At 40.5% G+C, this 13844-nt stretch overlaps 1 protein-coding gene across 4 annotated transcripts in view; it reads left to right on the top strand.

The window, feature by feature from the left end:
• Positions 1-13844, top strand: part of PLXNB2 (plexin B2) — a 251670-nt gene that overhangs the window by 6460 nt on the left and 231366 nt on the right. For 2 of the 4 annotated variants that reach the window (XM_036400705.2, XM_036400704.2), the window contains exon 2: positions 2664-2766. The exons of 1 other annotated variant lie outside the window; for it this stretch is intronic. The gene's annotated coding sequence lies outside the window, so the exon portion shown is untranslated. The remainder of the gene's footprint in view (positions 1-2663; positions 2767-13844) is intronic. One more of the 4 variants, XM_036400706.2, reaches the window with a different exon arrangement.

The following is a 13844-nucleotide window of genomic DNA, read 5'->3' as shown; positions in this document are numbered from 1 at the left end:
TCCCCAGGCCTCTTGTTTATCTTCTAGATAGTTTAAGAAGAGATAGTATCTCCTTCTGACGTCTAAGAGTTGTATATAAAGAAGATCTAGCTCTTACACTCCTATGGGCATCACTGTTTAGAATTTATGAAGAACCAATTTTTTAACCAATGTTTGCCCTGTAGGAAAATTGTTATTGGTCAAATGTATTCAGCCAGAGTGAGAAAGCAGAGGGCAGAAAATATAAACCAAATTCATCTGGTAAAAAGGGTACAACTGAAATACAAGGTGAAGTTTACCATCCTGAATCAGGACAAGTTAGTAATCTTTTGCTGGGCTTTAAACTAGGCCTGCAAAGCAAATAAAAGCTTCTTTCCTGAAGATACAGGGCACTTGGAATAGTTAATAGTAGAAGGGTATGATTTCCTTCAGCTTGTATTGGTTAGTTAGTTTCCCTTTAATAGACATGATTATGCTCATTGCAGCTGGAAGTCCAAAATATGCAACATCTCTCTTAAATCTATCAGTAGAACATTCATTTGGCCTTCCTTAGTGTGTTGTCACAGCGTGTGTTGAACTTACATGCTATCTTCATTTAATCATTTTGGGACAAATTGGTATAAATTTAATGTTGGGCCTGTTGAATTGTTGGGCAATAAAAGCAGTAATTTGACTTCCTCTATTTCCAGTCTTGTGTGATTAAGTAGTTTAAAAGCTGTGAAAATTTTTTCTGTGCAACTTTGACACGCATCATCAGCAACTGGAACTTTTCCCTCATGAACTAACACCTCATGTAAACTGCAGTTGTGGTTATGATGTGTGCACATCTCCCATATGGGTATACGTGGGTGACTCTGAGGTTTTCTTTTCCCCCACATATGTCAAATGGCAATGGTTTTGTCAGAAAAGCTTCTGCACAGGCAGAAAGTGTCTTTGTGAGTACTTTTAAGAAGTTTTTCAAGAGTCAGTAACTCTGCAACCACAAAGCTGGCTTCATGGCTTGGATTAGGCATGTGCTGTGTGGTCCAGGTGTTGGCACCTTCTGCCTACCCAAGCTGTTGAGATGAAAAACCAAAAGACTTTATTTGCCTTGGCAATCCTGAGTCCTAAGTGGTGGTATGAGTTTATGTATTAGTAGGTTGGATAAAACTCTGGGGAGGTGACATCTCTGTTTATAAACAGATGACTTCTTGGTCTGACATTTAACTGGGGGAAGATCTGCAAGCATTTCACAGTCCATTGTGCATTTAATTTGTTATTTGGTAGCATTGATGAAAATTCAGGGCAATATCTTTGTGGGCTCTTTTTTAAATTATTTGATTAAGGGATTTTTCTTTGATTTTGGGTTTTGTTGGGATTTTTTGAGATTGTCGTCTATAATTTAGGGTCAGCAGAACTGTCAAGTCTCACAACTGTTTGAACATATCACTTGGCTATTGCTCATGGGCCAAACAAAATCTGGGACTAAAGCATATCTTACCTTGAAAATTCTGAGAAAAAAAAGATGCATCTTTAAGAGTTTGTTCCCATTTGGTTTTGCCTTTTCAGAATTTCATCTTGTTTCTAACAAGAGCCTTTTATTGTTTTGAATTGCATCTGTTCATGTCTTTTAAGTTTTCTTGTGGCTGTATTAAAGACTTTTTGTTGCTGATAATTTTTTTTCTTTAAAGATGATCAAGTAAACTGTCAGTTGTCTGGGTGGCTTATCAAAAGGACTGAATCTTTAAATCTGATTATACATAATGCTTTTTACCTCCCCCCAGATGCTAATTGCTTTTGTAGCTCTACTTTGCATGTTCTATAATTTTCAACATCTCTTTTTGATCATCAGCCATGGAACTGGGCAGAGTATTTCAGTGTCACTCTTGCCCCATGCTGCCCCAATCATTATTTCCATTCACTCTCATATCTTTGAACCCAGGAGCCACCTTAGCCCTTCTAATAACAGCAGAAGTTCTGAATGTGATGCTTAGCTGTGAGGCTGTGTTGGCCTCATCCCTTTTGCTTTCCTTGCTTCAGAGGTCACAGTTCTCTGATCTGCAAACCTTACCTGCATCCCTTGTTACGAGATACCTATCTGCATTCAGGTATCTTAAGATTGTTTTGGTTGGAATGAGCACAGCTTGACAAGTAATTGTTTTAACTCTGTGATTTGCCTTCTGTTTTTATTTCTCATGTTACTAAACCATGTAATCTCTTAATTTTACCATAAAGAACTTACTTATTTCAGGTAGCTAATAAAACACTTAGGTAATGTAGAGCATAATTCCAGTAATTTTGAACTGCAAAAAAAGCATTACAGTTGCATTGTGATGTTACTCACTAATGACAGCTTTTGAGATCTTGAAGTTAACTAATTCTTACATGTTTGTCCTATATGTTTTGACATCCTGTTTTGAAAATCCCAATGATTTGATATCTGTTGCTTATGTCACATCTTTAAGCCTTCAGTTGCTGAAAAAGCCTTCAGTGTGATACAAAATCAATAGATTTCACCATATTTTATTCTTATAAAGATGAAAATGAGGAACTTTCAGCAATGTCTTGAGATGCCAGCTGCAAAATGATTCCTTGCTTAGGATGCCCATAGACCCCCTGAGCGAGCTCTTTATGTTTGATTGTGCATATTGCCCAGTCCCTTGTCTTATGTGTCCTCTGAGGCATCTGTTCTGTGTCTCTTCCAGCAGGAACAAGTACACATCAAAAGGCATTTCACCCCGGACCCTATTTGCACAGAAGCCTGAGCCTCAAGAAGTCCCTTTGACCAGCAACGCTTGTGCTGCTCAGGTGGGCTAAGAACTCTTTTGGATTGAGGGGTTTGGTTTTACTTCCATTTCTTCTTCCAAAGCGTCGTGCTGTTTGCTTGAGAAGGAGGAGTTTCTTGTGTAGAGCGCTGCAGTGCAGTTGGCTTGGTGTACCGAGATGAGAGATGTCTGTGTGGGATAGATGTGCTTTAGGGTTTAGGTTGAAATATTACAGCCTCAAATTTACTGTAATAATCTGGCATGAAAATGCACTTACTTTGTCATTGTCCTGGATGCTGTCTGATCCAATAGTGATTTTTATGCATAGTTTTGTATCTCCTGGACCTGTAGTGTAAAAGGACATAAAGCAGCTTGTGGGTGTGAATCATCTCAAATTAACTCAGTTATCAAAACATAGTATCTCAATTGCTCAGAGTAACACTTTCCACTTCACTTTTGCAATGTTTTGCTTGTTGCCACTGTTCAAATTTAAATGCCTATTTACTTTTCCCAGTTGTAGCAATTAGTTATTCTCTTTTAATTTTGATTTTTACGCCTGTAAAATGAGTAAATGTAAACAGCATTCTTGAAACTAAACCCTTCATGCTACTGTCTCCTACTGATAATTTGAGGAGGCAGACTGTGTTTTCTGTTGTCTGTGGCTTAATTAATCTACTTGAATTATACTTGAACAGGAGCTCTGATACCAGAAGAGGGTTTAGCAACCTTGGAAGTTACGAGCTCATGAATGAGGCAGTGCTGAAGAGTTACTTTATGTTATTATTTTGCTTGTTGGTAAAAGAAGGTGTTTGTAAACTCGTGGCCAGAAGTGGCTACATACTTGCTTCCTTTCCCTCCCTCTTAGAGACTTTTTTGTTTTCTCAGGCCTTTCACGTGTAAAAACTTGGCATGGATAGACAGGTCTCTGTCCCAAACTGAGATGCTCCAACACCATGCCAATAATTCAGTGGAATCAGTCAGATGAAACTGGCATACTTACTGCAATACTGCAAGTCTGGGCTGCTTTGTGAGTAGGTTTGGTGTCCAGACCAACATCTATGCAAGCCACTGTATGCAGTGGGGTGCTCTAAGTTTCTTGACTGGAGACTTCAGCATGGTGGTTTTGCTGCTGTCTTTAGCAAGCAATTTAATTTCTCTGTGATTTTGTGGTGTGTTTTGTTTTGTTGTGGGGGGGAGGGGTGTGGCTGGGTGTTGGTTTTGTTGTTGGTTTGGGTTTTTTTTTCATTGCTTCACTTTGGGCAATTTTGGGAAATCTGTAGAGAAAAGTACAATTTGGTGGCATTTTTGTCAAGTGTAAGTAGGGCAAGTAGATGCTGCAGCATTCCTTCTTGACCAGAAAGGAGAGGGACCTGCTAATTCTCTTAAATTATCTCATGTTGCTTTCCCAAAAGCCCCTATGTAAGAGTAAGCCTTGCATCCCCAGATTTCCTGGCTTGAGCAAAGCCTCCTCCAAAGCACTTTCACATCGTGCTCTCTGTATCCATGAGATGGCTTGGCAGGAGGGAGCATTTTTGTTCCAAGTGGGTTAGCAGCAGGCTCAGACCATCATTCAATGATATGAAATCTTCAGTGGCAGCTCTGCTGTAAGTAGTTCCTGCCATCACTGGCCAGTACCTGCTTGGTTGTGCTGTTTTGTGGAGCTGTGCTGTGGGCTGGACAGGAGAGCTGATCTAGCATTAGACTGTATTTTATGTAGTTTTTATATGGCTTTGAAAAAAAGTATTTAGAAGTTTCCCTTCATCTCTGCTGTATTTCACAGCATGGCTGTGCAAACACATGATAATTTGCAATGTTGGATTGAGAAGCTGGAAAGCAATCCCCACACCCCACCCCATTAAAAAAAAAAAAAAAAAGAAGAGGATTCAAGACTTGCTTAAAGTAATTTCATTGCCAAGTTCTTTGTGTTATCAAGCCCTGCCTGTGTCTGTAGCTCTCTTCCCTTCCTGCCGGTCCCATCCTGGGTGGCCCTATTAGTCAGGGAAGAAGAGGCTTTTGCAAACTGAGTGAGGGTGTTGAGTTTGTACTTTCAATAGCAGCCATGCTCCTGTGTAGCTGTTCTTTCATTTCAAATAATATAGGGTGGCTTTAAACTAAATACAAGCCTTTTACATAGATCTGGCTGGTGCCCTTATTCTCTCTGGGTGCTCTAAATATTGTGTCCCTGTGCACTTGGTAAGGAAACTTTTTTGGTGTCAGTTTTCTTTGTCAGCTGATGACCTCCACTGCACTGCTAGCACTCTCCTGAAGCATTAACCATGCACAGAGTCACTTCCTTTTCCCTCTTACCTCAGTTTAAAAGACTTTTCTCTTGAATCTTGTAAATGGGGTGATAATTTCAAAGCAAACAGCTTCCAGTCCTTTCTTGCCAACTTTTGCCCACAAGGTATGCAAAGTAAACAGAGCATTTAGGAAATTAGTTATGTGCTTTCCCTCCTAGTGCAAGGCATCCCAGGATGGTTCTAGCCCTCTAAGTAATGAATAAAGGGAGAGATGGAGAACTGGCATGCCTGAGTTGCATTTTAATGTATGGAGCCATTTCACAGATCATTCATATTTTACAAGCTTTAGGAAAACCTTGTAAAATGTTAGGCTTTAAAAAATCTCTACTATTCATATATTGAACATAAAAGTGTTTTATTGCTTGCAGCAGAGAAAGAAAACCGAAATACCTAGGATGGGCTAAAAGAAATACAGAGAATTTTCTTCACATGTAAAAAAATAGCTTTGAAGCAGACTTCACCTAAATACAAGGAAGATTCTTACCTCTAGCAGGCTTTTGGGGGGAGCTTAGAAAGATTTTTCAGTGCTACTATGACATTTATAGGTTTGATTTGGAAACTGTGAATCTGGATGCTGTAATGGTGGGTATGCAGCAGTTACAGGGTACAATACCTGTAACAGGATATTCAGATGCCATTTTGGTGTATTTATTAAAAGGAGACAAGTCTAGGCAACTATTAAAGAATGTGACTTTGAAAAAGTTGACAAATCAATGGTTAATGCTTAATATATTTAGCTCCATCCTTGGTATTGAACAGTCTTTACTAATTGACTTAGAGGAAAATTTGTTAAATGTGAAAATTAGACATAAGGTTATCAACTGAGAGGCTTAGCTACAAGGTGATGGTGAGGCTGTAAAGGGGAAAAAACATTATGTGATCTCTTCCAAATGAGATAGGGCAGGTCCCAAGAGTGCAAAGCCTGCAGGAATTCAAATCAACAGTCGAGTTATAATCTGAGGCCATGAGCACAAAGACAACTTCCATTTTATGCTCGTGCATGTGGCAGCACACTCCAGGAAGGTGGAGTTCTCCTGGTCCCAAAAGAAGATCCTTCATTATCAATTTTACTCCCTTGGCATGACTCAAAGGACAGTATGATAATAACCTATAGTGGTACTCCTTCACACATTTCTATCCACTTCATAAAAGTAGCTCTATGCATGGAGTGTGCTCTACTCCTTTTTAGAAACAGGATCTCTGTTTAAAAAAATTATATAAAATTGAATTTATTATATACAATATGTATAATATATTTTATAGTTGCCATCAAGGGCTTTTAAAGGAAAGTATGCTCTGTCTTATGGAAACTTTCCCCTGATGTTTCCCAACTGAAGGTTATGAAATTCTCTGAAGATGGGGGCTTTTTTCCATAGAAATTCCTTGAGTTCCATGAATGTTAACTCAAAACACCTGAAAGAATGTAACATATCTGTCTTCTGGAGTATTTCATTTGTACTTGTGCCAAAAGCAGAGCAGCAAACTCGGCTGCAAGGACCTAGTTTGGCTGAACTTGTAGTCCCTAGAATATATAAGATTTTTTTAATATAGATTTAATGTTAAGCTCTTATATTTACTGGAGAGAGAGAGGAAATATTACAATTTGAGTAAATTTTTAAAAATAATTTATATATATATATATATATATATTAGCCACAAGGAAAGGATAATATGTTCCTGGAATAATTTCTTTTTAAATAGCTGTGCTATTTAAATGCAGCATGAACTCAAACATCCCAAACCACACAAATTTTTGCTCTTTAGTTCAAATAAACCTTACCTCAGTTCACATATATATATATATTTTCCTGAGTGAAATTTTGAATATCCTCTTTACAAACCAAAAAGAGAAGGTGTTGAATTAGCTTCTGCTTAGTGTAGCCCCTTTAAAGCAGACATTGCTTTATAAGATTTGATTCAGCATCTGCTTTTTACCTGTGAATCCTTAATGAAGTTAAAGCTGTCCAGGTAATACAATTACAAATGTGATGCAAATTGTAATGCAAAGCCAGGAGATTGTCAGCCCAGAAACTTTGTGTATGAGCTGCAAATCATCAGAGTAACCTTCTCTTCAGTACATACCCATTCCCATTCTCTGTCCATCTCCTGGGAAAGAAAAGGCAGCAGTAGCCAATGGGAGAGATTGTAACTTCCTGGCTCTACTTGGTGCAAAGGTTAACAAACCACATCAGAGTCCAGATTTTTTATTTTCTGTCATCGTGTGGCAGTTTGAATGGCTTTCCTCTTGCTCTGTGGGCAGACAAGAAGGTATTGCCTTATCTACTTTTCTGTCACAGTTACAATAGCCTTGCTTTTTCTTCAGGCTGGGCCTGTTAAGTCTAGTGGGGATAGTATAGTTTTCATCTTCTCATCTGGAGAAACTTGGCAACAGACTGCTGAGTGATGGGAAGGTTAACTAATGGGAGCAGTCCTTGCAGTAGCTTTATATTATCTGGCTGTTTGAAGAGGAGATAAAAAACTTGGTGTCGTCTAAGTTAGGTTTTATCTTTGTGGTGTGAGGCTACACATGCGAAAGTTTGAGAATGCTGGAATATTTTTCTTGTTTCTAAGTTTAGCTATAAATATCTATGGCCTACTTAATATTAATCTGTGTACTTCAAAATGAATAGCAGATTACAAGAAAATCAGATTGCTTTCTTCAAGTAAGCTGTTGGGAAACTCAAGACATTCAGAGAAAGGGAATTAACTGAAGGTGTGGAGATGGAGTACACCAAACCTCAAGTTACCTGCAGGGCACTCTTGAGAGAGAAAGGGGTACTCTTGAGAGAGAAATTGACTTTCTACTCATGAAGATGGAGGAAGCATCATGCTGACTCATCTTCCCACTTGGGAGTTGTTCTTCAGTGGAGAGGTCTGTCATTAGATCTTTTCAGGAAATGAGGTGGCTGCCATTTAACAGGAGAGGAAAGTGAAAGATGAGTCTGTTACTTACTTGCCCAATATCAGAACTGCATATCCAGGAGTAAAAATCATGTGTCCAAACAACTTTGTTCAGAGACCCTTCAGGGTCTCCTTCTGCAGAATGACCCTCAGGTGGTGTTTTGGATCTATTTTGTATGTAAATTGTATAAATTCAACTAACGAGATCACACAGATGTTATACAGAGTGCATTTTTGTGCAACTAAATTGAATTGTGAATCTGTACTACTGGGTCCAGTTAAAATTAAGTATTACCACATCAGTCATAGCAGACACATGTGAAGGAAATCCTTTGCTAGCATTCCTAGGGAATGCTGCACATGCTTCACTGTTCCTAGAGTGCAAAGTCATTCCTCCCTCCTAAAGAGCATCCAAATGCTTTTAATATTGACCTGGAGATTAAAAAACTCCAACAACAAAGTGTACAGCTAGCATTCTATTACTGTATTGAATAGCTATTAATATGGCTGCTGTGGGAGATGGGGCAGGAAGGAAAGCATGGCTGCCTGGAGCTGTAAACATAACAGCTTCTAAAGTTTTAAAATGCTTCTTTCTGCCTCCTCACACGTGCATGCTACCTGCCATCCCATGTTTGTATTTGGTATGTTGATTTGGGGAAAGATTTGATTTGACACTACAGCACAGCTTGAGGAACCAGCTGTACAGAATATTAATATCTGATCTTATTTCATTAATATCAATTTCAGGCCTGCATTCCAGAGAGGGTTAATATTAAGCTGGTTTTAATCACAGCAATATTTTCCAGATTCCTAGACAAAATGCACCAGCTGGTTTGCACTAAATTTTACAGTGCAGGAGACAAGGAACAGACTTCCTCACAGAAAGGGAACGTGGCAGCGTAAGTCCTGGGAGAATGGGGAGTTTCAAGCACTGGGCAGGATGTCTTGCTTTCACAGTGAGCTCTGGCAAGGGCAACACTGAAAACCAGAGGGACACCTACTCTTGGCTGTGCTCTCACCTTGGTTTTCAATGTTGCTGCTCACCTCAGGCTCTTTGCTCTGATCCCACCTTGGCTCTCTTTTTGACTTGTGTTTCTCTCTCATGGCAAGTGGCAAGCTTTCAGGAAAGCTGTGTTTCTGGGAGGGCTTGTGGTTGTCTACTCCACTCCCTGCATCCCACCTAAAGCAGAAGTGGTTGTACAACCACTTGCTGGAAGTTGGAGGAAACATTGCAATGCCTGATCTCCTGTGAAACCACTAAATGAGGTCATTAGACATTAATTTATTTTTTTTAACAATTCAGATATGCAGCCTTGGAAGAAATGAATGAACCATAGCTTCCTGTTTTCCTCCACCTTTTTCTACCACATAAAATGGCATAATTAAATAGCAGCTATATTGTTTTACAAATGCCTCTATGCGTGAAATTAGTGTGCTTCCCAAAAAAGCCCTAAAACTGAAAGACTCTGCAGTGTTTGTTACAGTAAGTTAGGCCTGTGACATTCTATCCTCTGAGAAATATTCCTGCATGGAATCTCGTTATCCAGTTCATCAACATGCATAATTTCTTCCACTGCTCCTAGCTTTGAGTTGAGATTGGATTTTGTGAAGATGTCTGCAGAGGAGTTTTATGTACGGAGCTGTATGAAAAGAAAAGGTTAAAAATTGTGGTTGCAGCAGCCGTGAAAAGCTATAGCATAAACCTTCACTGCTTTAAAATATGAAAAAAAACGGTGTCTTTTAAATATCAAAGGGATTAGTATTAATCCAGCACTTGTGATTTTCTTAAATCATGTTATTTGCATAATAATACTCACCACCTGCTATATCTTCAAAGCGCTTTTCAGACATTAACTAATTGATCTTTGTAACACCCCTGTGATGTAAAGACCTGTTATTATCCCCAGTCTGCAGATGTGGAAACCAAGACCCAGAGTAGCTGAAGGAACTTGTTGGGCACAGGGCTGAGGCAGTGGCATCGAGGGTGCCATGTCTCTATTGTCCTGTCTTCTGGCACTTCCCACTTCCAGGGGCAGCTACAATTTCTTTTTGCCTTCCTTTAGGAACAAAAAAGGAATGGATTTATTTTTTTGTGTCTTTGGAGGGATATTGTTGGGGGATGTTTGTTTGTTTTGATTTTGAGGGTCTTCTGCTAAATTATTTTGCTTTTGTTTTTACTTGCCCAGTAGTCAAAGACAGATAAGACAAAAAGGCTTTTTATGTCTTCTTATTGTCTGTGTGCACCACAGTGAACATGGAGAGCTTTTGAGCACTTTGTTCTTTGTTCAGGACTCAGTATGGTCTTCTTAAAACACAAGAAGATCCATCTCAATATGAGAAAGAAGAATGTAAAGAACTTTACACTGAGGGTGACAGAGCACTGGAACAGGCTGCCCAGGGAGGCTGTGGAGTCTCCCTCTCAGGAGACATTCAAACCCACCTGGATGTGTTTGTATGTAACCTGCTTCTGGTGGCCCTGCCTTGGCAGGGATTGACTAGATGATCTCCAGAGGTCCCTTCCAACCCCAACAATTCTGTGATTCTCTGATTCCTGTTAGTAGTTTTATGGTCAAACTTGCCCCTGCTTGTCAGAGTAAGAAATTATTAAAATGAGAAGTGACAGGGTGAGTTGCTTATTGTTATAAAATTTAAATACCTGTTTCCATCCTGTGCTGGCAGTGAGCAGCCATTCTGGTGCCTGCCAGAAGAGCAGCTGGTGTCTGTGATCAAGGGCTGTGGAAGGCTGGGGTGGTGCAGCCATCAGGATGGCAGCATGTTCCCAACATCTGCCTCACAGTGTTCCTTCACCAGCTGTCTGGGGTGTTCCAGCCCTCAGTGGTGTGGGTCACAGGCAGGTGATGTGTAGGTTCCCCCAGCCTCTCTCACTGCTTTTTTTGGAGCAGAGCTTGGTAAAGTGACAGGTGGGCCTTGGTAAGTGCTGTGTACCTGAGCAAAATGAGGCAGAAATGGAGGACAGACAGGTGTCACACACCTCAGTCAAAGAAGAGATATTAAAAGGTCTTTCATGGATAATAATCTGACTTTAAAACGGGGTATTAAAAAAATATATTACAGTCCCTTTAATCTGGCAGTGTCACTTCAATACTTAGTGCAAGGGCTTAACATTAAAGTGAATGCATTTGTTTTTACAGATGTTTCAATGGCATTATCTCATGCAGGAAAGTAAATCTTGTTGATGGAGCACTTGCAGCCCGTCAGTGCAGTTTCAGACCAAACCTCAGGGAAAGCATGTGCCATGCCAGCTTCCAGGAGATGATTTTGTGATTTCCCAAGTGCAGTATTTATGCCCTCACAAGGGCTGCAGCAGTGACAAAGGAGCAGATTACTTTAGCAAGTTATGGACATGGCTATGTGTACTTGCTTTAGTTATTTGGCCAAACAGGGGGCCAGGGTAGGTGAGGAGCTGGAGCACAAATCACTCTGAATCCTGTTGTGCTCCAGCTGGGACAGATGGGCTGTAATCTCTCTTTAGGACACAAATTACAGTGTTTGCAGACCTTTGCATGCTTGTGGATTGTTTGCTTCTCTTCACTCCTTAGAACACCATTTCCATACACCTCTGTTGATTCAGGACAGAAAGGGGTCCACCTTCAGGTGACCATGTTGCTTGTCTCATGAGGTGCTCCCTCCATGATTTGTGTCATTTTCAGGTGAAAGGGGTGAAACTGGTGAGTTCTTTGTGAAACACTGATCCTAGAGGGAAGGGCAGCTTAGGAGAGGGAGGAGAGTGGGCAAAGCTCAGATCATGCTTCAAGTGAAGCTTGGAGGCAGCTGAAGCACTCCAGTGATGGTTATTGTGCTAGTCATGGAGAGAAGCTGGATAAAAGGTGGATCACGTAGCAGGGCTGGAAGCATGGGAGAGGGCATAAAGGGTGAATTCAGCTTGTGGGAGGCATTGTGTCAACCCAGTGTGCTCCTCTGGCAGCCTTGCCCTGCTTGGGAGAAGGGTTTGGCTGTGGTGTGCTCCCAGCAGCTGCAGTGGTGCCACATTGCTTCCTTCCCTGACAGAGGGCAGGGCAGGCCTCACTCCAATGGGAGCTAGCAGCACAAGAGTCCCAAAGGGAAGTTGCCATGGTCACAACTCTATCAGATGTTTTTATTTTTTGTGGCCAAGGGCAGCAGCTTGTGCAGTGACCTCTCATTTGGCTCTTGTGCTTGGGCAGTGTCGCTGGGGCTGGTGGCAAAGAAGAGGTTGAGCTTCTCCTCTTGCTTGACAAGTACTTTTTGGCAATGAGATCATGTCAGAATTACAACAGGAACAGTGAGGCCCTGGCTTCTGAAACATCAAATGGAGGTATGTTCTCTGTCTCCTGAATTTGTTTTGGTTTAGATCTGAAACTGCTGGATGGTGATGGTTTGTTGTACTACTAATGGTAGATGTACCAAAAAGAGTTGTAGAACACTTCTTATTGTAGCATACTTCTTGTAATCAGGGCAAAAACGTTTTTAAACCCAAACCTATAATGTTTCTCTCCCTCTCTCCCTTAAAGTAACCAGAGGAATAAAAATATTGTTGGCACTCAGGCTTATGATTCAGACTTGGGATTTGGTTTTTTAAGCTTGATGTTTATGAAGAATGCAGGGCTCTCTGCAGCAGTGAATGACATCCTACTTAGGTCCAGCTGAAGTTTCTCCATAGGATCCCATCAGAAGGCCTCAATTCTGGACTGCAGACAACATCAAATGCAATTTATTCTTGGCCCTTGGATCAGCCAATTGGTTTTTTTTAATTCTTTCTATTATTATTATTCTGAATACCTCCTCAGTTTTGGGACTGAGCTGATAGCTTCCTAGGAAACTTGGGCAGCTATCAAATAATGGTTAGTTTTGATCTCTTTTCTTGTGGACTCTTCTGTAATATCAGCCCATGTGAGATTTCTCAGCAAACTCAGTTTATTTAAAAGAACATTTTAAATAATGAAAAATAGATTTAAGGTGGGATTTGAAGAAGCCATATGCAGATGGAGTCCATGCTCTGTCATAAGGCAGAGAATCAGCTGTAGTTAAGCCATTCATTGAATCTCCTCTCTAAAGGAAAAGACTTGGTAGCTGTCATTCCTCTGCTCAACTGTTATTACTGTGAAGTTTTTCCTGATGTTTATCCTGAAACTCCTGGATGCTGTTTAGGTCTCTTGTCTTTAATAGACATGGTGAACAGTTCATTCCCTTCCTCTGTGACTAATTTCTCCCTAGCTGAATACTCAGTAAAAGCTAAATCACTTGCCAATAATTCTTGCGTCCTTGAAACAGCAAAAAATCAAGATCAAGCTTTTAAACTGGTTAGTATTCTCTTAAGAAATAACACTATTTTGGCAACTTATACAGCCTTGAACTTGTTTGTGAGCTGACTATAGACTCTGTAACTGGATAGGTTTGTTTAGTAAACTTTTTAAAACCTCTCACCTTTTAAAATCCAATTGTTTCCAGACTGGGGTTATAAATGGGGTTCTGTGCCTCTTGTTTAATTTTGCTGTGAACAGAACAGCTAGTGTCTTCATTCAAGGGCCTGCCTTGCTTTGTACCGGCTGATTTACAATACAATGTGTAAATTTAGGAGCAGTCTGGAACAAAGGAGAGCCTGTTTATCCAAACAAATTTGAGGGTGAGGGTGAAGAGGTAAATTGCAGCCTGTTCACTGAACTGCAGCTTGAAAGCAGAACCAAATGCAGGGGAAACGTGACAGGCAAATGACTGGTGGGGGGGGCAAAGCTTGGCTCAGCGTCCCTGTAATTTCAGGGTAGTGCTGACCCAAGGAGCCCAGGCGTGCTGTCGGGGTGCCCAGGTGCTTGCTGGTCCTTTGGAGGAGCTTCACTGGCAATTAAAGACTTTTTGTAGATGGTTTTTGTGCTTTGCTCAGAGCAGTTCTGTAGTCAGTTGTGCAGAATCCAGTGTAACCTCT

The sequence above is a fragment of the Molothrus ater genome, chromosome 5, assembly GCF_012460135.2.
Source record: "Molothrus ater isolate BHLD 08-10-18 breed brown headed cowbird chromosome 5, BPBGC_Mater_1.1, whole genome shotgun sequence".
NCBI classification, from domain to species: domain Eukaryota; kingdom Metazoa; phylum Chordata; class Aves; order Passeriformes; family Icteridae; genus Molothrus; species Molothrus ater.
Note: the sequence above shows the minus strand (reverse complement) of the source record. Positions and strands in the feature narration are given on the sequence as shown.